Source organism: Protopterus annectens, chromosome 4.part1, assembly GCF_019279795.1.
Source record: "Protopterus annectens isolate FY-2018-M chromosome 4.part1, PAN1.0, whole genome shotgun sequence".
NCBI lineage: Eukaryota > Metazoa > Chordata > Ceratodontiformes > Protopteridae > Protopterus > Protopterus annectens.
The window spans coordinates 984,646,862-984,659,040 of NC_056734.1; the positions used below are offsets into that span (position 1 = coordinate 984,646,862).

General features: G+C 39.7%; 1 protein-coding gene across 1 annotated transcript in view; it reads right to left on the minus strand.

Moving 5' to 3' along the window:
- Positions 1 to 12,179, minus strand: part of ARMC9 (armadillo repeat containing 9) — a 3,277,521-nt gene that overhangs the window by 1,034,095 nt on the left and 2,231,247 nt on the right.

Genomic DNA, 12,179 nt, shown 5'->3' on the forward strand with positions numbered 1-12,179 from the left:
GTAGATCGCCACAAAACAACCAACTCCTTCAAATAGTTTTGTCTGAACACTATTCCACACACAAGAATTAATCTATTTAGTCCCAACAAATAGTTTATCCTGTGCACTGTTCTAAAACAGCCAGACTAAAATGTAACCTCAGTAATGTGTAGAAATACGAAACTCCAAAAAACATGTTTGAAAACAACTCAAAATTTAATGTCCAGTGCTTATGTCTACTCTATAATGTTAGTTGCTTCCTTATATCAGCTTTTAACTTTCAACCAAACTCTTCTTTAAAAAATGTTTTAAAAAATTAACAAACGTTTCAAAATCCAAGCTTAACTTTCACAAAGAAATACATTATAAAATGCATTTAAAATCAATGTGTTAGTTTAACCCAGATTTCTTTTATTATTTAGCAGCAACTGCCAATACAGTTCTTTCTTTTCCATCCTTTTGTTGTAATCACCTACCCTTGTGTTCATTTCAGCATGATCTATAATAAAGAATAATTTTTTTTAAAGACACAACAATTAACGGAATATTTATACAAGGCATTTATAATTGCTTTGTTTTTATTAGCATAAATGTATTGTTGTATCTTTTTACTCAATGTTCTCTTTGTTTGAAATGCATAACCCACTGCACATGAAGTGCACTTTGCCATATACACTACTTCTGTAGGTTGACTGGTACATCTTTTCTCCACTTTGAATGCTCTGTCAAAAAGCTCCAAACTTAAATATGGATTGCTATATGCCACAGGAATAAGTCCCTTATAGGAAAAATCTCAATGCAAACATTCATCTTCCAAACACTGTAAACTTACTTTTTAAAATCAGCACAAATTTACCTGTTCGGTGCAGTTTTACTTCTTGTATAAATTTTTCTAAAATCACATGGCTAAAACCTTTATACATAAAAATACATTTAACATGTTCATGTTTGCACAAAAATTCTGAATATTTTGATGTCATTCTTGAACCTCTGATGAACTGACTCCTTAAAAATGTTTTTTTTAATATGTACTAGATATGCCTACTACTATAATGTAATTATTGAAAAATGCTGGTTTCCTAGAGATGCTACAATGAAATTAGTTAACATTCACAGCTAAATTGTTTTTTTTTATTAATTTTATGAATTTATAAAAAAAAATGTAATAGTATTAATGGCTTGTAGGTCCATATGCAATTACTAGGCCAGCCACCCTTGTGGGCCATTTTAAACCTAGCCAATTTCTCTTTAATGAGAATCAAACCCAGTACCTTGTGTTTGTGAGGTAAACAGCTTAACCGTTGCACAACCTTCCAATGTTGCCAATTTCATTTAAATGTCCTGTCCATATAAACATTAGTAAAATGAAACATTTAAAAAAACCTTGTTAATATAACCAATTTTCTTGCTGTCAGCTCATCATGAGACTTGCAAATGCTGGAACCACCACTGCCATTCCTTTCCATTGGTGGTAGCATTGAGAATACAATCAAGTCAGTAATAAAAATCTAGTTTAATATATAGTGTAAATAAATTTGAAAAGAAATATTTTAAAATTTGACAATCTCTAATAAAATACTCCTCTCAAATTACTTAACTTACTAAAATTAACAAACTTAAGCCCCAAAAGCAAGCTTCTGCCCAGTGATTTCAAAAAAGTGCCAAATGAGATTTAAAAATTTAAAAAGCCCTTTAAAAATTAAATAAGATTTTACCTGACAAAACAATTGGATTTAAAATACTGTCTAGCATTTGAGCAATGGACCCAGTCTCTGAAAGAATTAAATTTTTAGAAAATTTTAAAGATTTTTAGAATCCCAAAAATCAACATCAAAATCAACATAAAAAAAAAACTCAAATCAAAACAACTCAAGACTCCAAAAAAGAAAGAACTCAAAGAAAACAAAAAGCATACAGAAGAAAAGAGCATTTTACTAGCTTGAGAGATTATTAATTATGCTCCCCAGACAGAAAACACCCAGACTTAAAAGCTTAAAAGAAAGACAGTGAATCCAGTTTTTTCAGTTTTTCTGGTTACTTTTAGTTAGTGCTAGTGGATGCCAGCAAAGACTGCCGTGGATGCCAGAAAGAAAGAAGAGAACAAAAAAAAAAACCAACCAAAAAGTGGGGAGAAACACTATCTGGGGAAGAATCCTGAGCTGTTCAAAAAAGCAGCTTTGCTTTAGGCTTTTGTTTACAGTACACACCAGTAATCTACAGGACAAAGAAGACACATATATGCTAAATGGAAATTAAATGGAAGGAGTAGGGGAGGAATATATGGGGGAAAAAAAAAGGAAAAAAAAAGAAGAGATAAAAACAGATATTCAGATGAGCTGAAAAAACTGAAAAAAACAGAGGTCAAAATGAAGTAAAGCCTGGAAGAGTTTGAGACTGCTCAAGAAGAGATGTTTAAAAAATGGTAGAATTAGAGAACATAGGGGAGAACCTGAGATCTTCTGCAGTACAAGAGAAACTGGAAGGATCAGACTGTATTAATTTTATGAAAGCACATATAAGTACTGGACTGGTATTCCACATCTGGAGTTGATAAATGATGAGAAAGCAATCAGGACCTCGAATGGTGAAGATGCAATCCTACTATCAGGAAGAGTTGATTCTAACAAAACTGTGGCAGGAAGACAAAATACTAAAAGTTGGAGACAGTAGAGTGTTTATGGAAAATGATTATTCACTGTACAATAGGCAGAAGAGGAATAACTATTTCACCAATCAGGGAATGTGAAGAGGTAGGTGTGAAATTTAAGCTGCTGTATCCATCCAGCTCTTTCTCTAATATTATTTTTCCAGGAGCACCAAAGTAATTTTTTAATGCAGAACATTCTAAGGAGGAAATATAAAAATTTGTCAAACAAAAAGTGAGCTATCAAACAGAATGGGACTCTGCTTCTTGTTTTTCCTAATGATAAAGCTCATACAGAGACTTTGCCTATGAGATATTTTCCAGTGTTGCAAAGGAAAATGTTTGAGAGGCAGAGAAAAGCACAGGAGTTGAACAGAACCAGGAGTACCTTGGAAATGAACCAGAGACTGTTGTTGGGAAATGTGCAACAACAGGAAGAAAACCAGTAACTCTTAAATTAATGAATAAAAGTGGGATTCCAAAACATCGATCTCATTTGTGAAACTGGCTGAACAAGAAAACCTGAAAATATTGGATTTTTTTGAATTTGTTAAACTAGTAGGGGACTCCAAAGCATATACCCTACTTCATGACATTAATGTTTGGAAGAACATAAGGAAAGGAGAGAAGAGGAGGAAAGGAAGAACTAACTAAAATGTGACATATACAATATGTTATATACAGTAATGCGTTTTAGTTATTTTGTGTTGTTATAGGGATACTAAAGTAAAGAGGTGCCCCTTTTCTTCTTTTTTCTTCTAGTTTAATTTTAAGAAATGTAAGCACTGCAATGTAAAAAGAGAATAAATCCTGGACAGAAACACATTTAAGATAATAGGCTGTAATCTTGATTTGTTGAGGTGAGGGACGGTTGTAAATGTATATTGATCATGATACAATTAAAACTGATTTGCTTTTTCTTAGTTTTACATAGGGGACTGACTGGATTAAGGCCCTTGTGATGATCTAACAATTTTTTTAAAGTGAAAGCAAGAAATCAGAGAGGACTCATTGTAATGAAATGTTTTTCTTTAACAAATAAATGTTCGTAGTAGAATATGAAAAGCATGTAGCTGAAGGTAACTGTGTACCTGCTTATGTTTCCATGGAGACAAACTGAACAGAGGGCAATAAAAATAGAATTTGTTTTTTCTTTTAATAGCTAAAAGATGATGTTTTCTGAAAGAATTCAAATTATTTTCCCCATATGGGAGTGGAATGAAGATAAGACAGAAACAGACAGCACTTAGTGTAACTAGAAACACAGGTTTTATTTGTGACTTAGCATGGATAACCTTAATTATAGGTCAATTAAAGTCTATGAGTGTAGCTGTCAAACTAGGATAATTGTTCCTTTTAGAAGGGTTAAACTTCATTACTTGAAGATGTGCATAGTTTGTATATGTTTGTATTAAGTTAATAGGTTATAGGGTGTTCTGGAAGTATGTTTTTTTTTTTTACAGTTTTCATTAAAACAAGAAGTCCTGTAAGATGCAACATAGGTTCAAATGGATACGACAAGAAATAACTGTATAAAATATCAACTTTCAAACATTAGGGTATGCAGTTAACAGAAAGGCTTAAATTAGGCATTTAAAATAGCTGCAATACATAACAGGTGAGAATAACAGTTTCTTATCATAATGGCAACACTTTCCATATTATCTTTGAACATGAATGGTCTCTCTGGTATATACAAAAAGAAAGAGCAGTGAATTCATGTTAAGGTATGCAGAGTGCAAAAAGCTATGCTGCAGGTGACACTTTTGGAAAGAACTGAACATGTGATTTTCATAAAGAAAGGATTTCAATATGGTTATTCAGCAGAATATCTGGGACAAAGGAAAGTAGTAGCACTTAAGTTAATTGCTAGAGGAGTTCCAATAGAGACAAGTGAAGGGAAAATAATTAAAGGTTCATAAGAATGAATGGTGAGATGGACAACAAACATGGAACATTATGGTAAGTACATAACTTCTTTATGTTATGTTGCCCTAGCTCGCCTTCATTCTTACTGAATGGGACAGTGTCCCTCACACCTTTTCCCTGAGTGGCTCATAGAAGTGCAACATTGAGCACAGTGGAACCAAAGGAGGCCTTGTCCCTGGAGGCCAAATCCACGTTGTAATGAGTAATACATTTATGAGTAGTTGCCCATGTAGCAGCAGCACAAATACTGTCCACTGATAATCTGGCCAGGTAAGCAGACGATGTAGCTAAAGCTCTGGTCGAGTGGCCCTTAACCTTGAATGGCAAGTTCTTGTCATTTGAGGAGTATATAAAGGTAATGTAATTTGAGAGCCAATTTGAAAGTGTAACATTTGAAACTGGCATGCTCTGTTTTGCTTCACAGAAAGAAACAAACAATTGATCTGTTTATCTGAAATCTTTAGTTCTGTGTATTTAAAGCCTAAGTTGTATGTGTACATCCAGTTGGTGAAGTTTGTACTCTGCCTTGTTGCTATGACTGGGGAAAAACACTGGAAGCTCAATGGATTGATTTAGACTGGTTTGGGAACAAACTTTTGGCATGAAGTACGGGTTAGTACGTAGGGATACCATCTCTATGGAAAAACAGGTAAGGTGGCTTGATAGCTAGAGCTTGTAACTCTGAGGCTCTTCTTGCAGATGTAATGGCTACCAGAGGAATAGTTTTCCAAGAAAGAAATTTGAGAACACAAGATGATGAGGGCTTGAAAGGAGGTAAAGTTAGGTGTGAGAGAACAAAATTCAAATCCCATGGAGGAAGAGGTTCTTTAATGGGAGGTCTCAATAAACAAGTGCCTTTTAGAAACGCTTTGCACAATTTGTGTGACATCAGGTTAGGAGTATATTCACTAATGTGGAAATTAGATATTGCCACTAGTTGGACTCTAACTGTAGCTGTCGTGGAGCCTTGCTGAAAAAGTTCCAGAAGAAATTCCAACACTGAACTGATCAGGGCAGAGAAAGGGTCAACGTTTTTCCCTTGTGCCCAGTTGGAGAACCTCTTCCATTTACTAGCATACAACTTTCTGGTCAAAGCCTTGTGAGAGGATACCAAAATGTGTTTTACTGCTGGTGTGAAGTCTTGAAGCCTGACTAATTTTGGAAGTGGAGCAGCCATCCTGTCAATTTGAGGGTTTGGAGAACAGGATGAAGAGTTCCAAACATATGAGTCAGAAGGTCTGGAAATGGGTCCATAACCCAGGGCTTCACCTGTAGTTGAGGCCAAAGAAAAGGAAGCAAATCTGACAAGGCCAGTATGGGACAATGAGAGACAGCCTGTTTCACAAGATCTTCGCTTTCTGGATGACTTTGGGTATAAGGGAAAACGAGGGAAAAGGATACAGAAGTCCCGAGGGCCAATCGTGGACGTGTGCGTCTCTTGGTGTCTCCCCCAAAGGGAGGATTAGGGCAAAGTAGCTGCTGCATTTGGCATTCATGGGAGTGGCAAAAAGATTGCAGCAAGACTGGCCCCATTTTCGGAAGATCTCTTCCTCTATGTTTTAGTTCAGAGGCATTAAAATCACCCTGCTGAGCTAGTCTGTTATCACGTTGGATTTCCCCGGGATGTGCGTTGCTATCAGAAAGCGTTAGGAGGAAATTGCTCATTGCCATACTCTCAACACCTCTCGACAAAGGGGGCATGACCTGGTTCCTCATTTATGTACCTGACCACAGACATGTTGTCTAACTGGAATGCAATCGCACCTAGTGGAAGACGGTCCTAAGTGCCTGCAATGCTAAGAGCACTACTCTCATCTCTAGGACACTGATGTGCAGATGGGCCTCATTTTCTTGCCATGTGCCTTGGACAGTCCTTCCCAGACAATGCCCCCCCCTACCTGTGAGGCATCCATGGTCACCATAGCTACAGGTCGTAGTTGTGGGACAAAGTGTTGTCTATGGTCACCTGGTCAGACTGAAACCACTATAGATCACCTCTCTTGCATGAATATGTGATTCTGACTAGATGAAACATGTGAAGTTCCTGTAATGACCATTGAGCAAATAGAAGTCATTGAAGAATTCTCATAAGCATTCTGGCTAGGGGACCTAAGGTGATCGTTGAAGCCTTAGTCTCTAGGAATTTCAAAACTGTCTTTGCCTTGTTTCTGGGTAAGAAGTTGACTGCTGTCTGAGAACAGAAACCCTTGACCTGTGGAAGTCATGCCACCATGGAGACCATGTCTAGATCTGCGCCTATGAATGTAACATGTTGACTGGGCAACAAGGCAGATTTTAGTAAATTGACTGTAATCCCTAACTGGGAGCAAGTTTGAAGAGTGGTGTCCCTCGCCTGTTGAAGTAGATGCTTGGTGGTGGCAGTCAGTAAGGAGCCAGTCATGTAGGTATGGAAACACTTAGAATCCCAGATGTCTCAAGTGAGCCGTGACTACGGCCATGCATTTGGTGAACACTCTGGGGGCTATAGTGAGACCAAAGTGCAGAGCTCGAAACTGGTAATGAGTAGCTCCCAGCTGGAAGTGTAAGTGACTCCTTAATGCTCTGTCCATTTTTATGTGGCAGTGCACCTCTTGGAGGTCTACAGAGCACATCCAATTGTCTTTCCCAAAAAAAGGAAAAATCAACTGCAGTGTCACCATTTGGACTCCTTCACAGATTCATTCAGCTTGCTGAGATCCAAAATGGTTCTCCAGTCCCCTGTTCTTTTCGGAACTAAAAGGAATCTTGAGCAAGTTCTGAATCCTATTTGGTCTGTGAGGACTTCTTGAATGGCTCTTTTGTCTAGCAACTTTTGAATTTCTACAGTTGCTTGTTCCCTCTGACTGGGTGGAACATCCGGGATTGTTCTGATCTGTGGGGCAGGATGGCAAAAAGGAATATAACAGCCTCTGGATATTATACTTTGTACCCACTAGTTTCTTGTGATATCTCGCCAGGCTTCTGGGTACAGAAAAAGCACCCCCCCGACTGCCTCCATAGTAGAGCAGACGGGCCTCCTTTCAGGAGCGCTAGTAGGGCTGGCCACAAAAAGAATCACGGTCACCCTGGTTTTCGGACCCCCTCTGCCTCTAGGACAGCATTTACCATTATTGCCTCCCTCTCTGACCCTGGGGAAGGATTCACCTCGTGCATGTTGAAAAACTACCTGGGATCTTCTGAATCACATTTTTCCACTCTTCTGACCTTTAGGATATGGTCTTGAAGGAACAGAAAAATGTACCCAAATGGCAGAGAGAGTTTTCCCTTCCTGCTCACATCTGGTGAGTGTGTCCTTGACTTTGATTCCAAAAAGTGAGGAACCATCAAAAGGGGCATTGGTGAAGGTAGACTTGAAAGGCTCCACAAATTTACATAAGCGAATCCAGGAGTGCCTCCTCAGGGAAACTCCGGAACCCGCTGTCCTGCTCGCTCCATCTGCAGCATAGGATATCAGTTTCATGGAGGAGTTAACAATGGAATTTAAGGTAGATAACGGGAAAGTAACCTCCAACAACACCCCCGCAGCCAATGAACCTTGGAGAGTATCTCCTAACTCCTTCAGGAGATCTCTGTAGCCTCATAAAGTGCGAAAGATAGTTCAGCGATCTAAGGGAAAATGTCACAGACAAAAAAAATACGCTTTCCATATCTGTCCATCGTCCGGGAGTCCTTGTTCGGTAGATGGACAGAAGAGGATGTTTCAGATAGTTCCTTCTTGGTAGCTGCTGCCACCACCATAGCATCTACAGGGACACCTTTCATGAGGAATTATTTTTCCGCAGGTGCTGACAAGAACTTATTTGGCCTCCGAGGGACTGGTTCCATAGTATCTGGTGACTACCATGCCTTTCGACTAACCAAATCCAGAAGTTCATTGAAAGGCAAAGACACCCAGGAGGCTGAAGGATGAGACCCAAAAGCTTTCAGGTACACAGACTCCTCATCAGAAGAGGAGATGGATTTCCAGCCACCTCTCTGCTTCAGGATCACCAGGATATCTGCAAAGTAGATATCTTCAGAGGATGACCGTGGGGGACCATTCTGACTCCTCAAGGTCACTGTCAGAGGTGATAGACTCATCAGGGCAGTCAATATGCTTCCTCTTGCATGTTCTCTTTTGAGGAGCCTCCTCAGAAGGGTATTTTGTGGAGGTCTCTGAAGAGTGGGGCTCCCTGAGTCTCTGGGTCTCTGCTATCCTGTGGATGGGGTGGTGCCAAGACAGAAATCGGTGCTTTGGGGGGAAGAATACCAGTATCCTTCTATAGAGCTGTAGGAGGGGACAGCACACTCCTTTATCAGCTCGAAGGCAGATTCCCCGGCTCCAAGGACACCTCTGGTTCTGAGAAAACAGAGGGAATCCCCGGCTCCAAGGAAATCAGCTCCAAAGCTGATGTAGGAGCCGAGCTCAGCAGAGCTAAAGCTCCAAGAGGTAAACTCAGAACCAAGGAAACTCTGGTCCAAGTGTCCACCCTGGAGCCAAATGGAGACCTTCAGCCCCTAGACACTCCAGATGGCACAGAGTGGGAGTGAGAATCGGTTCCAAAATCTCCAGAATGGGTCTCGAAACCAACGAATCTACAACAAGTGGTGTACCTGGCATTCCAGCTCCGAAGGTCCAGCTTGGCTCGGAGGAGGAGGAATAGTAGTGGATGTAATAATCATAGTCTTAGCTGACTCCAGAACCGACTGGGTCGGAGCAGAAAAAATTTAGCCAGTTCTGGCGATTTCAAAAGTCTGTGCACCACCCTGTCCACGTCATTGTCCGATAAGCTCCTAGAGGACCTGGAGGAGAGGGTTGGTGAGCGAGATCTCTCCAAAACTGGAGATCTCAAGGTAGGGGAGACCAGTACTCAGTCAGTGGACCAGCTCCGAAGAACAGTCTCTTTTGGCTCCTAAGGCCTTGGAGCCAAAGGACTAGCTTTGTCCAAGTCTATAATCTCCATCGGTTCTGAATGCTGTGGATCCAAGGAGATGGACCCATCAGAAGTTTTAGCGGCTGCTCCATCTGAGCCAAAGAAGCTGGAGATGGCCATTTTGAAGCCTTGTCACTCTTAGGCGAAGGGGATTTACTGGTAGAAGAAATGCTATGTAAAGCCTCCACAAAAGACGGTTTCAGGAGCCCTTTGAGTATAAGCTTATTCTTTCTCTCCTGCAGAACACGGGAGCTAAAGGAGTGACAAAAGGTACAAGTTTCCTGGAGGTGGATGGCCCCCAAATAACAGACACAAATGTTATGTCCATCAGTGATGAACATTTTCTGTGAGCATTTTTGACACTTTTTGAACCCTAAGGCTTGGGTTCCTTTTCTCTAACTTCCTTAGACATTTTAGAAAGGAAACCACAGTAGTAGTACAAATAAAGCTTAACACACTTCTATAAAATTTAGACACGCACAAAAATTTTTCCTGAAACAGTATTATCACACTAGAACACTATAAACACTTAAAACACTATAACATGCAAGAAAGAGACAAAGGGAACAACTCTGCCCTCTAAATTAAATGGGCATTAGGCCCTCTAACTTAAACAGACCTAGTAGAATTGCAAGTGAGGGAATACAACAATAGGAAAATAGCTCTATAATTGAAACGAGCTAATAAAAAATATAAAAGCTAATTTCTACTTTAGTGCTAAACTACACAACTACCACAAACAGGAATCAACAAAAAAGGCCCTGCGAGTAACAACGGCCACCAAAAACACACAATGGAAGATAAACAACACTCAAAAGCACAGCACACAGTTAAACTACAGAGAAAACTCCTAATTACTAACTACCAAGCAATTATTAATCTAGAAATAATCTCAATAAAGGGAAAAAATGGAAGCTTTTTAAAGGACTTAGCCACAGTCAAGAAGAGAAGCATCCGAACTCGTAAAGTGGCAAGTGAGATCTGGGGAATTACACCACTGCATGATGGGATACTTTCCTTCCATGAAAAAAGTTAGAGACTTCAAGCTAGTGTATTCGGCCGAGTCGGAGCCGAGCAACGGCTCCGAACCCCATCCAGTAAGAATGAAGGTGAGATAGGACACCATAACATTAAGGGAATCAAATTCAAGGATATAATTAGTATGGAAATCAAGAAAATTGGATTGATTTGCAGATGATATTACACTGTACCTGATAAAAACAAAAAAGAATATTTCAGTGTTGTGGAACATTCTACAACAGATTCAAGTCTATTCAGGATACAAAATTAATGAAGATAAAACAAAAGCAATTGATGTAAACTATGTACTCGCACAAGAATTGGTTCTGCAATACCCATATTTATGGGGACATGATAAAATTAAGTACTTAGGAGTATGGGTTAAAAAGGATTCTGTTATGGCAGTTGCGGATATGTGGAAAGAGACTAAACAAAGGATAATACAAAAATTGATAAAGTGGAAGCCCTGTTTTATGTATATGGATAGAGATACAAGCAGTGAAAATGTTTTTAGTCCCTTTAGTTTTATAAGCAGGTCATGGATAGTTTTATCAATAACAGGGGAAGTTGTGGATAGCAATATATATATATAAATGATTTTATCTGGGAAGGGAAGAGGGCAAGAGTCAAGTGGGGTAAGCTGATCTTTCCAATAGAACAAGGTGGTTCAGGATTACCTGATTTGAAGAATATTTCAGACCTACACAGTTAAGGCTCCTTTACATAACAGAAGCAAAAAGGAACAATTCAAAGTGGAAAGGGATAATGATGAAATGGGGGGAGTGGAATGGAGAAAGAGATTCTGCCATTAGGGGTGACTGCAATAAGGGGTACACAGAACAGGCAAGATATGGCTGGAATTTACTGGAGAAAAGTGGCAAAGGAACCAAGGTATTGAAAGCAAAGAGATGTAAAGGTAACAGACTGGGAAGAGGCCAAATATATACTGGAATGCAGGCTAGAGACTGCCTTCGACCCCTGAATGCATCTGCCCTCTAGATGTGCTCCCCAAGCATAGTCCAAGGCATCTACAGTGAGAGTCTGGTTGACAGGAGCTGGACAAAAAGGCAGACCTTTTTGTGCACAGGCCATCACCCACCAAAGAAACTCCGTCTGCAGGCCGGGAATCAAAGGAAGTATCAAGTTTAAATCCTGAGTGTGTTGACACCAAAGGTTTTTGAGGTACCATTGTATTTTCCTCATATTCAGTCTAGCATATGGAATCATCAACATACATGAAGCCATGAATCCCAGGGCTTGTAGAGAGCTGGGTCATGCTTGCCAAATTCATGAAGTAATTCGAAAGATCCATTTGTTTCTCTTGAGGGAGGAATACCATCTGGGAGGCTGTGTTCAGACTCGCGCCCAGGAATACAATCTCCCTGGTGGGTATCAACTTTGACTTCTTTTCGTTGATCATGTAGCCCAAAGAGGTGAGAAGATTCTTTACAAAGTCCAGATCCTTTAGAAGTTGCTCTGGAGAATTTGCCTGAATAAGACAATCATCCAAATAAGGATAAATCTGAATGTTTCTTTGCCTGCAAAAAGCAATGACTGGAGCCAGGCATTTTGTAAAAACTATGGGAAAAGTAGATAAGTCAAAGGGCAGTGCAGAGAATTGGAAGTGCCTCTTCCCTTGCCCTGAAGCGAAGGAACTGCCTACAGCTTTCCCTTATTGGGATGTGCAGATAAGC